This window comes from Topomyia yanbarensis, chromosome 3 (assembly GCF_030247195.1).
Source record: "Topomyia yanbarensis strain Yona2022 chromosome 3, ASM3024719v1, whole genome shotgun sequence".
Lineage (NCBI taxonomy): Eukaryota > Metazoa > Arthropoda > Insecta > Diptera > Culicidae > Topomyia > Topomyia yanbarensis.
In genome coordinates this window covers 256,820,652-256,840,814 of record NC_080672.1, presented here as the reverse complement: position 1 = coordinate 256,840,814, position 20,163 = coordinate 256,820,652, and positions in this window count along the sequence as shown.

Below are 20,163 nucleotides of genomic sequence, written 5' to 3'. Positions count from 1 at the left end.
ATGGTTTGAACCGGTGTATAATTTCTGTAACTGGACCGAACAAGTAAATTGTGATTCATTAAAGAGGTTTTGAATAAATGTGGGTAGTAACTTTTCAATTAATATAGGGTAATAAGCACAATTTCGCCGTTTCTATTATAACCATATCCATTTGAAGCCGTGTGTAGCAGTATCTGCCGTCTTTGTTTGTTGGTATGTTAGTCTACAAATATAACTATTTATCTTTGCAATGTTGAAAGATTCATAATGTTGCATCTGAATTTGTCAAAAATCGTCGTAGATGACAAAAAAATTCATGGTTTACACCATAGCGAACAGACATATAAGCACAGAGAACAGACATATAAGCTAGAACAAACTTTCCCGAAAAACCTGTGTAAACTTTCAAATGAAAATACGTTGAAAATCGCCATCGCATACAGGTTCGCATGCGTGAGTCACCATTTTATCCAAGTTTGCATACAAGTACCGAATAGCGATATTGCTGTCCGATCGAAGTACCGACCAGTGGCAAGTTGCTACTTGCTGTTGTCATTTCAAAGCGACAGTTTTATTTCTTACACACGTTGAAAACCTGACTTGTAAGTCAGTTCTCAGTGCTAGAACGAGCTTTCCGAAAAACGTGTGTAAACATTTAAATGAAAATACGTTGAAAAGCACCATCGCACACCGGTTTGCATGCGTGAGTTATTTTTGTATCCAACTTTGCGCGCAAGTACGATATAGGGTGAGGAGACTATTTTCGCCCTATTTCTATTGTCACCCTACCCATTTGAACCCGTTAGTTAGAGCAGAGTATGCCATCTTTGTTCAACGCATTGGCTCAAATGGTAGTGCAAAAATAGGAGCTTTCGATTCGAGTTTTCGTGGCGCTCAAACAGAATTATTTCCCCATTCTCCGGACATTTTTGATAATAATTTGGTTCTTGGAAACGAAGCAAGGATACTGATACCAATTTATGCGCCTTTCATCGATTGTAGGCTGCGTAATTAAAAGAATAGTGTAGCGCCCTACCTAATGGAGCCAAAATTAGGTCTTTACCCTATGGTAGTGATGGTTATGTCGTTTTAGCTTGAAGCGAAACTGGGTCAGTTTCGAACGAGGGATTGCCCTTCCTATGATCATTCTCAGGGATAGACCGTTCCAACATCAAATGATGGTCTTATCCAACTGATGATACGAGTTTTGGTTTTACGATTGGCCAGATCGACATTGCATCAATACTGCTTCAATTTCCAAAAAAACAGATTATTATAAACGAAATTAATTCAAACATAAAGTTTTGAATATAGAAACTGGCGATTTTAGCCTTTTTGAAGATCCCAAGGCGTTTGCCAACAATAATATAATTGTACACACATGCATACACCTTATGAAGATTATCATGAATTTGTTTGGGTTTTGTCAAATCAGCGACACTTCCCTTTGAGGCAGACCCTCGGTTTCTAACCCCAACTGCTGTCAAAATGTATGAACTGACAGTGGTTGGTGTTAGAACCTGACTAAAAAAACTCGATCGTTGCACCGGCTAGTGCCAAGTGTCTACACGCAAACGAAAAACTACCTAAAATTGAGTTGTTTTGACTCAATCGCGGGGTATCGTGCAGGAAGGTAAAATTCACAGTTTATAAAGAACAGTTGCGCAAAGACTGAAGCAAATCTACCTATTGAACACTCAAAACGTCTACCTATCGAACACGAAGAATAACAATGCTCGAATGCGTGGGGAGTATCGTTATTATGTGATTATAATTATGAGAAAATTCAATGATGTAATATTAACATTATTTAAAACCAGGAATATTTCGCTTAATGACAATAATTAAAAAATATATGTTCACTGATATTCAAATTTGGCACTATTTCAAACACCGGAACAGCTCTGGGTAGTTTTAATAATCTTCCACCGACAGTGGAAATATGAAGGTATTTCTCAAGTGCAGCTAAAATTTTGACAAATTTGTGTATGTATTCCACTTATTATGTACTTATTCAAATTTATCTTACGCTGCAAATTCGACTGTTTTTTGTCACACCCCAATCAGACGGCAAGCGGCAAAAATCAATGCATTTCGTTCTTAGTTGCGGATCAGTTGAGAACCGGAAAAAGCTTAAATTCTTTATACGATGTTATTTATCGTACTGATTTTTACAAAATAAAACTAAACACTTAATTTTAAATGCATAAAGTTAACTTCTAACTGAAGCGTTCGGATGAAGTCATTTGAAATTTAACTAAAAATAAAAGGTTGCCAAAATTTAAAAAAGACCAATGATTGGTCCAATGTTGCCAATCCTCTTTACGAAACTCTACTATTAAAAACTCTGGTAAAATTAGGTAAACCGTGTTGAAGGTAGTTTCCATCTAACTATGGCAAAAATCATAACTCAACCTTGAGTTCAATTTACTTAAATTTAAGTTGAATTTACCTAATTTTGAGTATACCTCAAACAACTCAAAAGTACCTTACTGCACGGAAGACCTCGACTGAGTCGAATCTCTTGTTTTGTCTTTGATAACACTAATACCCAGTTAAACTCATTCCGGAACCGGTTCGGATTTCTGAATAGAGTCAGTATGGATTCCAACTCAAATGCAACAACCGATTCCGACTCAATCGGTCTCAGAATCGGTTGTTGCATTTGAGTTGGAATCCATACTGACTCCATTCAGGATTCCGAATCAAATTCCAAATGGTTTGACCGGGTAAGTGCGAAAGTGACGCACAACTCAAAAGTACCTAAATTTAAGTTTAATGAACTGATTCTGTGGGTTGTTTTATTTTTGCGTGTACTTTCTAATGACATTTTCAAATAGGGTTATCACCAGACATTGTAATTCTCTCTCACTCACGCGAGAAGAGGCTTATCCGATGTCCAACTTTTCCGAGATAAGATGAGTCGCAAAATTCTCCGTCTCCACAAATAGCGTGAGAATAATTTTCCGAATATTTGTTTGATTTATTTGATTTTTTCCTTATCACCGGAGAAGGTGATAATATTTAAATTTCGTGAAAATCAATGAAAGCGTCAAAATATACACTTCATTTCAAAGAAAAGCGGCAAAGAAGCACCACAGACTTGTTTTTTCGTGTTTTGGAATAGCGATAGCAAGGCAGCGAGCGCAAAAAGCATACCGCGATAAACTCATTCGCTCATTCTCCGGCAGCACGTTGTGTTTATCCGGAGAAGTTGTGTGAGTGCCAATAACTTTACGTGTGAAAATGTGAGTTTTTATTGTCGCAGTAGCAAATTATCTGGACGCATTTACTCATATAGGGTTGCCACCCCTCCCTTTCATTTTTATTGGAATTAATTGATTCTTTACAAGATACTTAAAATGTCTAAGTAAACTATTACTCTGATTCAGATTTATTTTGCCTGACTAACCCTTCATTTCAAGGTGGCGAAGTTGGGTTCACCAAATATTGCTGATTAATTTCACAAAGTAATAAAAATGAAAAACAAATCAAATTTACTACAAATTAAGGAAAGTAATATTTCGTTAAATGCTACAATTGAAATGTAGCATCCCACTAAGTCGCTCAAAATGGTGCAAAAAGCTATTTTGCTGCAATTTTACCAAATCACTTCACTGTTAGTGGTGCTTATCACCAGCTGCACCAAGGTATGACAGATTTGTTCAAATCCAACTGACTAGGTCAACATCAAACGAGTTCTTCCGGTGTTGTACTCCTGCAGCGACCCTTAACTGTTGACTAAGAAGGTGAGTTTTGCCCCTTTGTTGCGACCTCTGGTGATGAATAACCGACCCCACAAAGTGCTTCCCATGTGATGCCGCAGCCTCCTTTGCTCTCCTTTTCCTGTCAGTTATGGAGGAGAGCAATACTCGTTTGGCTTATCCTCCACAGCGAGAGTAGCGGGTGCTTTTGTATTCTTGGCCCTTAGTCGGGGAATTGAAATACTACACCAGATTAAACCGACAAAACCGTTTTCAAACGTAAAAAATATACAGCTTTATTGTAACGTAGCAATAAAAAGCGATTAAAGTGCTCTAAAATGCCGAGCAATCGCTTTGATTCCAATTTCCGTCTAGTTCCACTCATAATGCACCACCCCCCAGGTCAGTGAAAATCTCCGGGTCAAAGCCTCTCCAGCGGTGGGAACCCTATACTTATATGAGCGATAAATGCAATAAGTGGTTATCACCTTTGGTGAGGCTTTCACTCGGAGGTTTTAACCTACCTGAGATAGGTTTCAAGAAAAACATTAGTAAACGCTGACCAAGTAAACCAGAAAGAAATTTGAATTAAAATAATTATACGTTAAGCATGGAAAGCATGGTCTAAGGGTTTGATTTATGTTATCGTTGTCGGGAATTCTTGTGTGGTATGGTTGTGTCATATTCGGTGTGAGGTTTTCGGATCGTGGGAAGCTATCTGTTTGAGGTGGGATGTAGCGTCGTAGGTTGGGGATTGTGTATAATGCCATTTGCTCAATTAGTATTATTGTTTGCGATATGGTTTAGTACGGGTATGGTACAGGTATAGTACACCATCCTCCTTAAGATCAAGGTATGATATAGTGAAATGAAGTCATAGCTTGATGTGGCTGTGTTGGGGTTGTTTGATATTTTGTTGCTAGGGGTGTATGTGTTCACGGTGTATTTATTAGAACAACTTTATGCAAAAAAATTCAGCATCTCTGAAACTTCGGAATATGAAAGAATGGACTTTCCCCTTTCATTTGAAACTAAGATCAAAATGATCCGTCGGGGGGTCCAGAGCAACTTTTTTTTTAAGTTTTTTTCGTAACAATATTGGTTTTACTACTCGAGTTAGTTCATATTTCTGTCCCTAGATGGTGCTTTAGACATTCGAAAAACACTAAATGTGAGAATTTGATAGAAAATTTAATTGTCTACAAGTTTGTTGACAACTAAAAATTGATCTGAAATCACCCGGCAAAGATTTTAACGAAGTTATATCTAAGATAGATTCACACGAGGCCTAGTGGTTTGGAAATATATTTTTTCGCACTTATTTCACTACCAAAAAATAATTGGGTTTAGTGACATGAAAATATTTGACGGGATTCATTACAACTTCTTCGTTGACAATTCCTATTGACCTTCTGAAAATTAGGATGTTTGACAGATACAGAAAACTATTTGTGCTTTTGGTTCAAGTTTGTAGTCTTTATAGATAGGTTGGAAGGAACTAAAATTCATCGGAAGGTATTGCTTGGTTACAAGGGTTTGCTTACATTTATGTTTTAGAAAGGACCATACGTCGCATAATTTAGGTTATGATCGTTTAAGTCAGCTATTATAATTCTGTTCAAGACGAAATGTTGGGACTATAATTGAACGCAAACCACAGAAGTAACTGTCCAAATTAGTGGTTAGCGTGAAACGATTCATTCAAATTTTTTCGCAAAGTATACTGTGGCAGTTGGATTTTAAGGCCATTTCCTATTAATTATGCGAGAAATCGTTAATCAATTGATCCTAGATTATGCGAAATGTAATACTTTTGAAAACAAAATATGATTTGAGTACAAGAAAAACCTTATATACATACAAATCCACGAATATATCCCAAAAAAAATTATCTTGATCCAAAAACTCAAAGTTTTTTGTTCACTGTTTGTCACATTGAGTTAATTTTGAAAAAGATAATCAGCGTTTTTAACCAAGCATTGCAATGAAATTCGCGAAATATTGCAATGGTGTTAACAGTTTCATTGAGTTTGTTCAAATATAAAGGTTGAAGTTCAGGACAAGTGAATTTTATACGAAGATGCTAACAAAGTAGGAGGTTCATGCAAGAATAGTTATCAGTCATCCCCGAGAACAATCGAAAAAATGAAAAAGAAGGCATACATCATTGAAAAAGCTGTTTCTGCGGCAGGAATCACTCACCATCTTAGAAAAGAATATTAATATCATACTAGTTTAGTCAACACTTACCTAAGATTTTTCATCCCAAAAATATTAATGGTGCCCTATATCAGGTGGAATCTGGAATTATAATTTTCAGCTAAAAGATGAGACTTTCCAAGCTCTCAAATTCCGCTGAATGCACTGTTCAACTAAACACAGGTATTTGGCAAATGAAAAAAGTGCATGTGAATTGACTTACAAACCACTAGGGTTTCTGTGAAACTAACTTAGACTTCGTTAAAATATTAAACAACTTTTCCGGATAATTTCAAATCGGTTTTTAGTTGTTAACAAAGTAGTAGACAATTAAAATATCTATCAGATTCTCACTTTTAGTTTTATTCGAATGTCTAAAGCACCATCTAGGGATAGAAATATGAACTAGTTCTATTGTAAAATCTATGTTTTCACGAAAAAAACTTAAAAAAAAGTTGCTGTAGACCCCCCGACGGATTATTTTGATGTTGGTTTCAAATAAAAGGGGAAGGCCCATTCTTTCATATCCTGAAGTTTCAGAGATGCTGAATTTTTTTTTACATAAAGTTGTTAAAAAAAGACACCGTGTGTTATCATAACTTTGGTTCCTAATGTGTAAATTGTAACAATATAATTTGGTTTAATACATAATTAAGTTTTAATTAGTCTATTTTTGTGTACTACTACTAGTTTTTTATGTTTTGGGGTTCATTATTTGGCAATTAGGGTCTAAAATCTGTTTTACAACATAGGGTCCTTCATAAAAAGGATCTATTTTTTTCTGTTTTCTATTTTCAAATAAACTGTATCGTTAATCTTTTATTCTATGGGGTTTGTATCGTTTTCTGCTATTTATGTTCTTCCATCTTTTGTGTGTTTAACCACACATCTTATCTTTATATGTGGTTTAATCTATTTTGTGCTATTTCGTTTGATTTTTGTAACTTTAATTTCAATTCGTTATTGTAGTGTTCAAAGATATATCTCGACAAACGTGTTAAATGATGCTAAGTACAAATGAGAGCCTCCCTTTGTTTACTTTCTCTTTCGATTATTACGGCGTCAGCATAAAACTTTTCAATATTTTTTCAGGATATATCGAAAAACGCTGATTTTGACTACCATATTATTCTAAGAGTTAATGAACAAACGTATAAACGGACGAGTTATTAGCAAAAGAGAAAGTAAACAAAGAGAAACTGTTATTTTCACTTAGGACCATTTGACATGTTTGGCTAGATATACTGGTTGGGTTCCTTTCTCGAAGATTTCTTGTGGTAGTTTAACTTTGCTTCCGCAATCTAATTTATGGGGAGTGAATCCGTGGACTGAGTGCGGGGTTGTATTATAATTGAAAGTGTAAAATTTGAATTGAAAGTGTAAAATGTGAACCATTCATCCCAGTCAGTCTGGTGCTCGTTAATAAAAGATCTTAGATATTCATTTAAACAGTAGATACAGAACACTAGATTAGGATTTTCGCTGGCATCAGTGGTAGGAACATCATTGTTTTGATTCCGGGATATACCTGTCAAATAGGCCAAATAAAAAAAAGCAAAAAAATAATCCTCTATCGTCGTTTCATAGCGACGAATCATTTTTGTTCCTTTTAGCCACCAACACAATGGCCATTATTGGCTGATGTATTCTCACTAATTAGAATGCACAAATTATCTAAACCTGTACTGAATTTTGATGAATTTTCATTTCCTTGTGCGGTATATACAAACTCTTTCATTTCATAACAATAACAGTCGAAAATTTACACCGAGAAAATTCGTTAAATTGAATATATTCATTTCACACATATGTTTTGCAATTTATAGTAGAACATAAAAATTATCTTTCACGCATAGATACCATGTGAAAATTAATGAAATTATAATAGTATCCCACATAGAAATTTGTTCCATAACAGATATCACATCATTTTTCTGTTTGCCTATTGTTTATTCTGCTGTAAATTTTATGCATTGGACATTTTCGGGTTTGAATGCATAAAAATCACAGTATAATAAACGAGACTGAAATATAAAAGGTAAACTCTGCATTTTACTAATTTGAAGTTCAACTAAACGATTTGTGATTACAAGCAGGCTATATTTTTCTGCGTGTACCAAAAGTGCGGACCAAAGACTTTTACTAGAGAGACTTTCGATACCTAGACAGATATATACCGAAAGCAAAACAAACATGTTCCGAGACGAAAACAATGGGAACACCAGCGACAATCCTAATCTAGTGTTCTGTATCTACTATTTGAACATCTGTGATTTCTCTCTAATGCGCGATTGTCTGTGGGTGTGTAGGCTGCACTGAATCTTTGTTTAATTTGTTATGTTTTACATATTTGCTCGAAAATTTCATTATTATATTCGGTACCTTGGTCTGAACGTAACACTGAGAATGTACCATATTGTAATATAAAACCGTTTGCTAGTGCTTTATCTACTACATTTGCTTCTTTTGTGGGGACTGGTATAAATACAACATATTTTGTTAAATCGCATTGTATACTAACTACATAGCGGTTATTGTTATTGTTTTTTGCTAATTGACCTACGGTGTCTTTAGAGTGGCCATTTTTGCAACGTCACACGATCTCGAAGAGCGCCGAGCTGAAAAAGTTTCCTTTTGACCTAACTAAAACCTAACTAAAACCTGTAAAATTAAAAGCCGAACCAAGAAATATCAATGGACCCGAAAATGGTTTGATGAGGACCAAAGGCAATTTTATTGGAAATTTGCATCTTTTTCCCTTTTCATATAACCTATTTTAAAACCACTACACTGATATGAAATTGCATATATATTTTTATTGATGCGAGAAACAAATCACAAAATTTAAATTTCGCCTAGCGTCGATCATTCCTAACCAGGGGGTGGCATCCCTATGTTGATGCATAGACATTGAAAGCAGCCCATGGACAACTTGACAGGTAGTGCTTGTTTCATATATGTACCACCGACTTGATGGTGGCGCTAGTATGCCTTCTCTGTACAAGTACCACGAACAACGAAGCGAAAAAAAAAATTAAGAGAAAAGCGGTTTTCGTTATGTGTGTTATGAACGCCGTCAATGTCGCTAGAACATTCGTTATCGAGCACTCAGTCGAGATAGAAGTCTTTTGTCATCGGTCCGTACACTCTATAGCGACAAATAGTGTTAATCCGCGTTCAAGGTTATTTGCACACTCTACGCCTAGTTGAGATTTCAGTATTTTTTCCCTTCTTTTGTGTTTCTGTTTCTGAGTACCGTTAGCCGGTCAGTGACAAGTGAAGCAGTGTTCTTCTAGTAAGCCGTCTGGATACCGTTACCTACACAAGCTAAGTATTAGTTTTCGTTTCCCCTTCTTGGTTGTCTTAATAACGTGCACTGGGCAATAGGCCCGTGCAAAAATGACTTCCCCTGACGGCGGTTCATTTCATTCATTCCCCCTAAAATAACTACTCAAGGAAGTACTGGTGCAAAACCGAAGCAAGTCGCTCCCGGTCTCAGTAACCTGAGCTCAGAAAAGGAGTCCCCAACACTTCCAGGAACATCAAAAACCCCAAGTATTCCCATATCTCAGCCAGAGAAAGAAAACAGTGCTGGCTTAATAAATTTCTCTGACATTGTGGACCGTATTCTTACAGCGTTAAACATTTCTGACCCCCTTAAAAGTATCTTGATAAGCTTTCTCCCCGCAGTAAAAACATTTTTGATGCAGTTCACTGCGAAATGGCCCCTTCTTTCAGCGATTGTATCCTTCGATGGCTAATTCATCGAACGAGGTCAAGGATTTAATCACTGTTCTACAGTGGAATTGCAGAAGCATTATCCCGAAAATCGATTCGTTTAAAATCTTACTAAATAATTTGAAATGCGATGCATTTGCCCTATGCGAGACATGGCTCACTTCAGAAATAACCCTACACTTTCACGATTTTAATATTATTCGCTTGGATCGAGAAGACTCTTACGGAGGAGTACTTTTGGGGATCAAAAAGTGCTATTCTTTCAATCGGATCGACCTCCCCTCGACACCAGGCTTTGAAGTTGTCGCTTGCCAAACCAGAATTAAAGGCAAAGACCTTTGCATTGCTTCCACCTACATCCCCCCTAGAGCCTCAGGTAGCCACCGACGGCTTTGCGATATTGCGGAACTCCTCCCCGCACCGAGGCTAGTTTTAGGTGACCTCAACTCCCACGGCACGGCATGGGGTTACCGTCATGACGATAATCGATCTACCCTACGCCATGAGCTTTGCGACAACTTCAATATGACTATTTTGAATACGGGTGAAATGACACGGATTCCTGCCCCTCCATATTGCATGTGGAAGGTAGTCTCTGATCCCCACGGCAGCGACCATCTGCCAATCGTAATTAATATTGCTAACGGTTCAGGGCCACCGAATACAATCAATGTTTCGTATGACCTCACACGAAATATTGATTGGAAGAGCTACGCGTCCGCGATATCCGACAAAATCGAGTGCACTCAAGAGCTTCCTCCGGAGGAAGAGTACGGGTTCCTGGCTGGCTTGATTCTCGATACCGCGATTCAAGCTCAGACTAAACGCGTACCAGACGCGAACTCACGCGGGCGTCCTCCCAATCCATGGTGGGACAAAGAGTGCTCAGACGTGTACGCGGAGAAGGCCGCTGCGTATAAGACCTTCCGGGACGACGGGCTGCTAGCTAGCTACCGACAGTACGCAATGGCGGAAACGCGCATGAAGAGTTTGATAAAAGCCAAAAAACGTAGCTACTGGCGCCGGTTCGTCGACGGACTAACGAGAGAAACATCGATGAGCACTCTTTGGAGTACGGCCCGACGCGTACGAAACCGAAACAGAACTAACGAGAGCGTGGAATATTCAAACCGTTGGATATTCGATTTTGCCAAGAAGGTTTGTCTGGATTCCGCCCCGGCACAGAAGATCTACCGCGCCGCGTCCCCTCACAATAACGCGAACGAAACACCGTTTCCGATGGTGGAGTTCTCACTTGCTATCTTATCATGTAACAATAAAGCCCCAGGGCCAGACAGAATCAAATTTAACTTCATACTATGTTGCGTTTCGGCTTCGCCTCATCAGAAACCGACACTAACACATTGTCGGAATAGATTAGCGCCGGCTTGACGTTTTTACCAAATTTTCCTCCTTAGGGTGAAATATAGCATAGAAATTTAACTTGTTAAAGAATCTGCCAGACTCTGCCAAGAGACGCTTGTTGAATTTATTTAATAAGTTTCTTGGGGGTAATATTGTCCCTCATGACTGGAGGCAAGTGAAGGTCATCGCCATTCAAAAACCAGGAAAACCAGCCTCCGACCACAACTCGTATCGACCGATTGCGATGCTGTCCTGTATCCGAAAGTTGTTCGAGAAAATGATCTTGTTTCGCCTCGATACACATTTTGGTTTCCGCAAAGGCAAAGGGACGAACGATTGTCTAGCGTTGCTCTCAACAGAAATTCAAATGGCTTATGCTAGCAAAGAGCAGGTGGCATCAGTTTTCCTAGATATAAAGGGGGCTTTTGATTCAGTTTCTATCAAAATTCTTTCTGAGAAGCTGCACCAGCATGGTCTTTCACCGACTCTAAACAACTTTTTGCTAAACTTGCTGTCTGAAAAACATATGCATTTTTCGCATGGTGATTTATCGACATCACGAATTAACTACATGGGTCTTCCTCAGGGCTCATGTCTAAGCCCCCTTCTCTATAACTTTTACGTGAATGAATGTCTTGTCAATTCCTGCACGCTAAGGCAGCTTGCAGATGACGGTGTGGTCTCTATTACAGGTCCCAAAGCCGTCGATCTGCAAGTACCATTGCAAGATACCTTGGACAATTTGTCTGCTTGGGCCCTCCAGCTAGGTATCGAGTTCTCCACGGAGAAAACTGAGCTAGTCGTATTTTCAAGGAAGCGTGAACCAGCGCAACTACGCGATTAATGGGTCAAACTATTGCTCAGGTTTCAACTTTCAAATATCTCGGGGTCTGGTTCGACTCTAAAGGAACCTGTGGATGTCACATTAGGTATCTGAAACAGAAGTGCCAGCAAAGGATCAACTTTCTCCGTACAATAACCGGAACATGGTGGTGTGCCCACCCAGGAGACCTGATCAGGCTGTATCAAACAACAATATTGTCGGTGATGGAGTACGGGAGTTTCTGTTTCCGTTCCGCTGCGAACATACATTTCATCAAACTAGAGCGAATCCAATATTGTTGTTTGCGTATTGCTTTGGGTTGCATGCACTCGACACATACGATGAGCTTAGAAGTGCTGGCGGGCGTCCTTCCGCTGAAAAATCGATTTTGGGACCTCTCATATCGATTGCTCATCCGATGCGATATCTTGAACCCGTTAGTAATTTCAAATTTCGAAAGGCTTGTCGAGCTCAATTCTCAAACCCGATTTATGTCCTTGTACTTCGATTACATGGCACAAAATATCAATTCTTCTTCATACTATCTCAACCGTGTCAATCTTTTTCATGCTTCTGATTCAACTGTATTCTTCGACACATCCATGAAAGACGAGATTCGTGGAATCCCGAATCACATACGTCCGCAAGTGATCCCAAGCATCTCTCATAGTAAATTTCGAGAAGTCGACTGCAACAAGATGTTTTACACCGACGGGTCAAGCCTCGACGGCTCCGCTGGCTTCGGTATATTCAATCAAAACCTCACCGCCTCATTCAAACTCAATGATCCTGCTTCAGTTTACGTCGCAGAACTTGCTGCTATTCAGTATACCCTTGGGATCATTGATACTTTGCCCACCGATCATTACTTTATTGTCTCGGATAGCCTCAGCTCAATCGAGGCTCTCCGTTCAATGAAACCTAGAAAGCACATTCCATATTTTCTGGGGGAAATCTGGGAGCACCTGCGTGCTTTGTCTGTAAGATCGTACAAGATTACCTTAGTTTGGGTTCCCTCGCATTGCTCCATTCCAGGTAATGAAGAAGCGTACTATTTAGCTAAGGCGGGCGCTTTACAAGGTGACATATATGAAAGACCAATTAGCTTCAGCGAATTTTTCAGTATTACTCATCAGAGAACCCTCGAAAGTTGGCAAACTTCATGGAGCAATGGTGAACTGGGAAGGTGGCTACATTCGATAATCTCTAAGGTATCGACGAAACCTTGGTTCAGGGGGATGGATGTGGGTCGGGATTTCATTCGCGTGATGTCTCGGCTCATGTCCAATCACTACACGCTGGACGCACATCTCCGGCGTATTGGGCTCGTGGATAGCGGTATCTGCGCTTGTGGCAACGGTTATCACGAAATCGAACATGTTGTCTGGGCATGCGCCGAGTACTGTTCTGCCAGATCTCAACTATTCGATTCCCTTCGGGCCCGAGAAAGATCACCCTATGTCCCGGTTCGAGATGTACTAGCAAGCCGCGATATTCTCTACATGTCCCTTATATACACGTTCCTCAAAACCATCAATATCCAAATTTAAATGCCCCTATCTTTTCTCTTATCATTCCCAGAAGTGCCCTCTTCCGCCTACCGTACCCCAACGATGGTTTGATACGACTCCAAGACGAGACAAAACATCTGTCGAATGAATCAACAACACGAGATCTACAGTACAACATCACACGCGCAGCGCGGTGTGTTTCCGATCCGTATCTGAGCCGTACTAAGAAATCGTCTGGAGGAACCCCTGCCGACTCGAGGAAAACCGCCCGGCGTCCCAATACTTGATACATCCGTTCGAATCTGTAATCCTGGCCGTTGATTCCTGATGCCGGAAACTGAAAGTTTATATCCCCCCCATTCAGCCTTGTCCACCCTCCCTCCCATGTCTCTGATACACAGATGTATGACTTCACCCCTTCTCCCCTTGAATATCTTCCCAAAACTTATGTGCCCGCCTATCTTCTAGTTTTAGTTGATCAATCCGTTCGAATCTGTAATCCTGGCCGTTAATTCCTGATGCCGGAAACTGAAAGTTTATATCTCCCCCCCCCCCCCTTTCAGCCTTGTCCACCCTCCCTCCCATGTCTCTGATACACAGATGTATGACTTCACCCCCTTCTCCCTTTGAATATCTTCCCAAAACTTATGTGCCCCCCTATCTTTTTAGTTGATCAATATTTAATCTCGTTAAGAAATGCACAACAGTACACGCAGAAAAAAGATTTGTAGGTTCAATAAAATTATGCATCAAATTCAATAAATTAAATTATTGGTCGGGAGACAATAAAATTATTTATTGAATTCAATAAAATTTATTTATTGTTTTAATAAAACAAAATTATCGTTCCGTTTTTCAATAATTATTTTATTGAAATTAAAAGAAAATTATTGATATTAAAAATGTATTTATTGAAAGCAAAAATTTGTTGTTGTTCTAATAAAAAATATTTTCAAGCCAATAAGTTTGTTTGTTAAAGTGATAAACAATAAATGATTGGATTCAATAAAACATATTTTTGGTTTAAATATGCTATTTTTTTCTGCGTGTACCACTACTTTAAAATAGCCCTAATTAATTCCCCCTAATCTTGAACCACTCTCTCTAGTTATTTCTAGTTAATAAGCTTGTAAAATGTTCCGCTTAGTTAATAATTAATTTCTCCTACAATCTCCCTTCTAAAAATCATAAAGTGAGTTACTATAAAATGAACACACAAAATGACCCATCCCCCAAATCTTACGAATATTATATTATACCCTCTTTTATATGTATAAGCTGTAAAGTTTTTTTTTGGTTTCATTATATAAAACAAATTAATATTGAAATGTGTAACCCCCTAGTTTTAAGAAATTCAAAATGTAAAACAATGAAAAAATGGCACCTTTAAGCTAACGCATACGTGCCTTATCAAATAAACAAATTGAAAAAAAATGTCGCTAGAACAACATTTAGAAAAAGCTTATTCCAAAATATAGATAAAGAAAACTATTATAAGATAATACATTTATCCCTAACTGGAAACCGTCAGCAAAGTCACATAAATCTTATTATAAATTTTGCTGGAAGTCGTTGTTTTTAGCAACCGGATCTCTTTCTTCCTAAAAATGTTTTGGTTTTCTTGTTGTGTGAAGTTTGTAATCGGTTAATCGTTGGTGATTTTTTTCGCAAGAAATATAGATGAAAAACATTTTGGCCAATGATAGTAAACCTACGACCTTGTTTCAAGTTCATTAAGAACGTCAAGAATTCTAGTATTTTGATCGGAAAATAAACAGTATATGTAGGATTTTCGACACATTTAGCAAAATTGGTTTTGAATAGAATTTGTGTGCTTTTATCAGAATTCTGGCCAGCAAACCGGTAGTGCTAAGTTTCAGCAAGAATGCTGCCAGAAATGTACAACTTTGTTTGACTACTGACAGAGTTTTTTTTCGACTTTTGCAATAATTCTGTCCGGAAGATATTGCGATGGTTTTGGTACGGATCCCTTCAGAATTATTCTGACATTTTACTCCTCCCAAGTCTGATAGAAACTTAACGGAACGGCATCTACCGGACGATTTAATGCCTGGGGAGATGTTGATTCGATCCAGAAGATTTTCGGAAACCTTAATATAAGTGGAAGTGGCATGATTTTGAAAGTCATCTTCTTGTATTTACGAAAATCGATTTGTTTTATTTTGGATTTTTTAAATTTAAAAATGGAATTTATGTTTCTGTTTAGGTATGGTGGAATGAGGAGAGTTTCTAATTTGAACAGCGAAATAAATTTGATGATAGAAATGCTTGTTTATTTTTTGCAAATATGGAAAATAATAAATGGGATGCGCCTTTTTCAAATTTTGCTCCATTTGAGCCGCCATGACATCACCACAAAATTTGCTTATGAGTTCAATATATGGGAACTGTCAAGTTGTCCCAGGGCTGGTTGAAAGTATTCAACATATGGTGGGCCCAGTCTCTTCTAGGCCCATTCCTCCATTGCTGTTGCATTGCGTTGTTTTGAGTTTAACAAAGGGAGATGATTATTGTTGTTTATTGTTTATTTTTTGTACCTTCATCAAAATACCCCTTGGCCCAATGGTGGTTTCTTAAACTAATTACATTGCAGAATAGATAATATTTTGCTTTAATCGAATTCCTAGTCCGGTTGAACTCGAAGGCCGTCGTAACACTGTTAAAAATACGCTGGAGTCCGGTAACAGCGCTCTGGCGACCATAGTTGGTTCTCCTGTACGGAACACACAGAACAGAGTTATTGAGTAGAGCTCGAACGCAGGTTTGAAGATTCAGACTTCCGAGGATTGTAGGGCAATTCACCCTGGCTAACAGTAAGTCTAAGACGAACAGGACTCGAGAGCAGTCCCTCCGGATGCCTAGAGTGTCGAGCTGTATTAACTGACAACGATTTTGTAGCTCTGCAGCTAAAATCTGTTTTGCCAAGTTATGCCTTGTTATATTGGAGTGCAAAGCGTATGAACCGGCGTTGGACGGCCTCGATTCTGTCAACACCTTTCTGGTAGTGCGGATTCCAAACAGCAGAATATTACTCCAGTGTTAAGAGAACCAGCGCGCAATAGAATCATTTTAAACTTATCCACGATGTATGAAGTGTGTGGTGTTGAATCCATGATGACTCCACCACCCTTGACGTGAGAGTGTCTTGGAATGCTCGAGTCGAATAAATGTTAACTGAATCGGATAGCGTTTCCGCGTGAACGTGACGATTGAGCATTTACCCGCGTTTAAACCCATTCTGTTTAGGTCACACCACGTACTAAAGCTTTCCAGTTCACTCTGAAGAAACTCGGCATCGGTTTTTTTTATTTTACGAAAAAGTTCATGTCGTCGGCGAAAGAAAGGCGGCATCCTTGTAATTTGATATTGAAGTAATTAAAGTAGAGGAAGAATATTACTGGACCGAGATGGCTTCTTGTGGGATACCGGATATAAATAAAATAAAATAAATAAATGAATATCGAGTTTGTCCAGCTTCGCTATTGCGATATCATGGTTGATTTTGTCGAAGGCCGCCGATAGATCCATGTAAATAGCATCAGTTTGCAATCCGTCAGTGAATCCATCGAGTACATATGTTGTGAACGAGAGTAGGTTGGTCGTTGTCCATTGCTTTCGCCATTTTTAAAATAAAAAAAATGAGTTTCGCATAATTTCTTTGTTACACACAACGATCAATACTCAAATGATGCAAAATTATACAAGAGACTGTATGACATTTACATTTCGAGTGTGACACTTCGATTTCTGTATACCACTGTAATCAACTTCACGCAATTAGGATAGTAACAGCCTCCTGCCATTTTTTCAAGTCAACATTTACAACCTTTGTTAAAATTAAAACATCCTCTAGTTCGGAATGATCGATTCCGCGCGAATTTTAAATTTTGTGGTTTGTTACTCACATCAATAAAAATATTATATATACAATTTTATATTAGTTTTAGTGGTTTTAAAATAATTTATAAAACGAAAAGAGCCAAAAAATGCAAAATTTCAATGAAATTGCCTTTGGTTCTCTTCAATTCATTTTCGGGTCCATTATTTTTTCTTGGATCGGGTTCAAACTTTACAGGTGTTTTAGTTAGGTAAAAAGGAAACTTTTTGAGCCCGGCTCTCGTTGATATGGCTATCTTGAATTTTCTTCTAACAAATCGCGGCCAGGCTAGTGTCTATTGATATTACTTCAAATGGGTTTGCCTGGGATAAATTCTATTGTAAAGTCAAGACGCTTCCTTGTTAATTTAGAAGTTGGGTTTTTCATTCCGAACAGATAAACCAATGGTCTGTGGTCTGTTCGTACCGTAAACTTTCTGCCATATAAGTAAGGTTTAAAGTAGTTAATAACCCAGTGAATGGCTGTTAACTCTTTCAAAATAACCGGTTTATTTTTTTCTCCTGGTTCAAAAGTTTTGCTGGCATAAGCTACTGGTAATTTTCCATGTTCGGTTTGTTGAGCTAAAACTGCTCCGTATCGTACGTCTGAAGCGTCTGTCGTGCGTATAAATTCTTTTGAAAATCTGGGTATTGAAGTATTGTAGGTGATAGTAAACAATTTTTAAGGTGATAAATGCTTTTTGGCAATTTTCTATCCATACAAATTTTGAGTTTTTCTTGAGAAGTTGGTTCAGGGGGTATGCTATTATGGAAAAATTTGGTACAAATTTTCTGTAATAGTTGCAAAAAGCTACAAATCGTCTAACTTCATCAGGATTAGTTGGTATTGGGTAATTTATAATAGTGCTAAATTTTGAATCCTCGGGTAACATATCTTGGTCTGTTATCTTATGTCCAAGATACGTCACTTCGGTACTGAAAAATTTGCATTTTTGAGCCTTGAGTTTTAAATTATAATATCTCAAGCGTTCAAAGACTTGTTGTAAATTTGAAAGGTGATGGTTTATTGAGCATCCAATAACTACAATATCATCAATGTAAATAAAAGCTAATTCAGGTATTGAACCTGCCATGGCAATTTTTATAATACGTTCAAAGCTGTTTGGGCTTATATTCAGTTCAAATGGTAATCTAGTGAATTGATAATGTTCACTTCTTGTTGAAAATGACATAAGATCTAGAGTTGTAAAATATTTCGCCTTACCAAGTTGGTCTAGGACAGACAATGAATCTCCGGAGGTGTCTCGTCGAAAACTTGTTTTACGGTGTACATCGTAACTCAAAATCTACTGGACTAATAGTTTAAACATTTTGCACAGTTCTTCTTCACGTCGTTCCCCAGGTAATGAGGGGAGCTTTTTCTATTTTTGAATTTTTCGTAGTACTTTGTAGCCCAAAATCCGATTTTCATTAAAAAAAAATGGAAGTATATTGTTATAAAAATTTAATTTTGTAGAACGTTACCCGTAGTTACCTGGACAATGATGGCTGCTGCGGTCAAGAAACACGAAAAACCAGTTTTGATGTAGATCGGTACCATCCTAGCTGTGTTAGAAACTGCTTAATTTTAACCTTCCGATGCTCAACGCAATTCTCCTAGAATATTTACAAAAGTTCAAATGCATGGAAAAGATAGTTGAAAGAGTTTAAATTGATAGGTTTTTATCAGTTTTCGATTATATTGCACAATATCGAAGATATATCAAGAAATATCCATCTGAATCCTATCGAGCTAATAGTAATAACTTCAGTTCTACGAATAATATTTCTAACTGTACTAGTCTTATTTATTTGTGTGAGAGAATCTTGCCTTAAACAACTAACTATTATAACTATTTGAAAACACTGTTGTCTATAAAAAATATGGGCATGAAGAGGTTAAAACAAAGACACTTTTTATGAAAAAATGTTGAGCAATTTTCGTATTCTCCATGAAAATATAACACAATAATGGTAATTTCATATTGCTGTCTAGTAAAATACCAAATAACAGAAGAACGTAACATAGCATAGGGTCCATTTATAAATTACATAACGCAAACATTGACTCCCCCTCCCCCATGTAACAAATTATCACAAATTTCTTTGTCCCCCTCCTCCCCCAATACGTAATAAATTTGAGAAAAAAATTTCTTCAGTAAAAAATGTTACGCAACGCTCTAGCTTACTCTCCCTCCCCCATATGCCACATTTTGTTATACCGTCTCCCACCACCCCCTAAATGCTCTAATAATTTATGAATGGTCCTTTATCGTTGGAAAGGTCATTTCTTCTTCTTTCAGGACAACAAAAAATTGGATGTAAAGTAAAAGTTAATTTTATGTCTGTCCCAGAAAATAGTTTTATTTGTTGCTTTATATCGAGATTTTGGGGGAATGTAATTTTGTTTTCAAACGTTGTTTTGTGCTGCATTCGCTACTAGGTCACTTGAAAATCACTGTAGCACTGTCACTGTGTAATTGTTCATCCATTTGAATGAGCTCAGAATAAACCTCCACCTTGCACTAATTGGGTCAATACTAACCACTGAACAGCAGGATGCGTAAGCTCTAGATAACTGAAAGATAATAAGAATACCTGAGGTGTAACGACACAAATAGTTAAGAGGTAAAGCATTTCTTCTTCGACTATATTTTACTTTCTAGTACACTGTTGGAACTAGGCCTTTCCTTTAACGTAGTGTTTTAATATTTTTTCGTCCATATTGATATCGGGATTACCAGATTAAGAGGAATCATTTCAAGCACTTGAAAGGTATGATGAATTGTGCTTTCATCAATTCCTATTGAGGTTATTTCTACCTGAAAATAAATCGGCCTAGACGGGCCTCCAACCTACCATTTCCCATTCGAAACGTATGTGCTGGTGCAAGAGAATAGCTTTCAAGTGGCTTTTGCTAGTGGATAAGTTTATAAGCCATAACCCG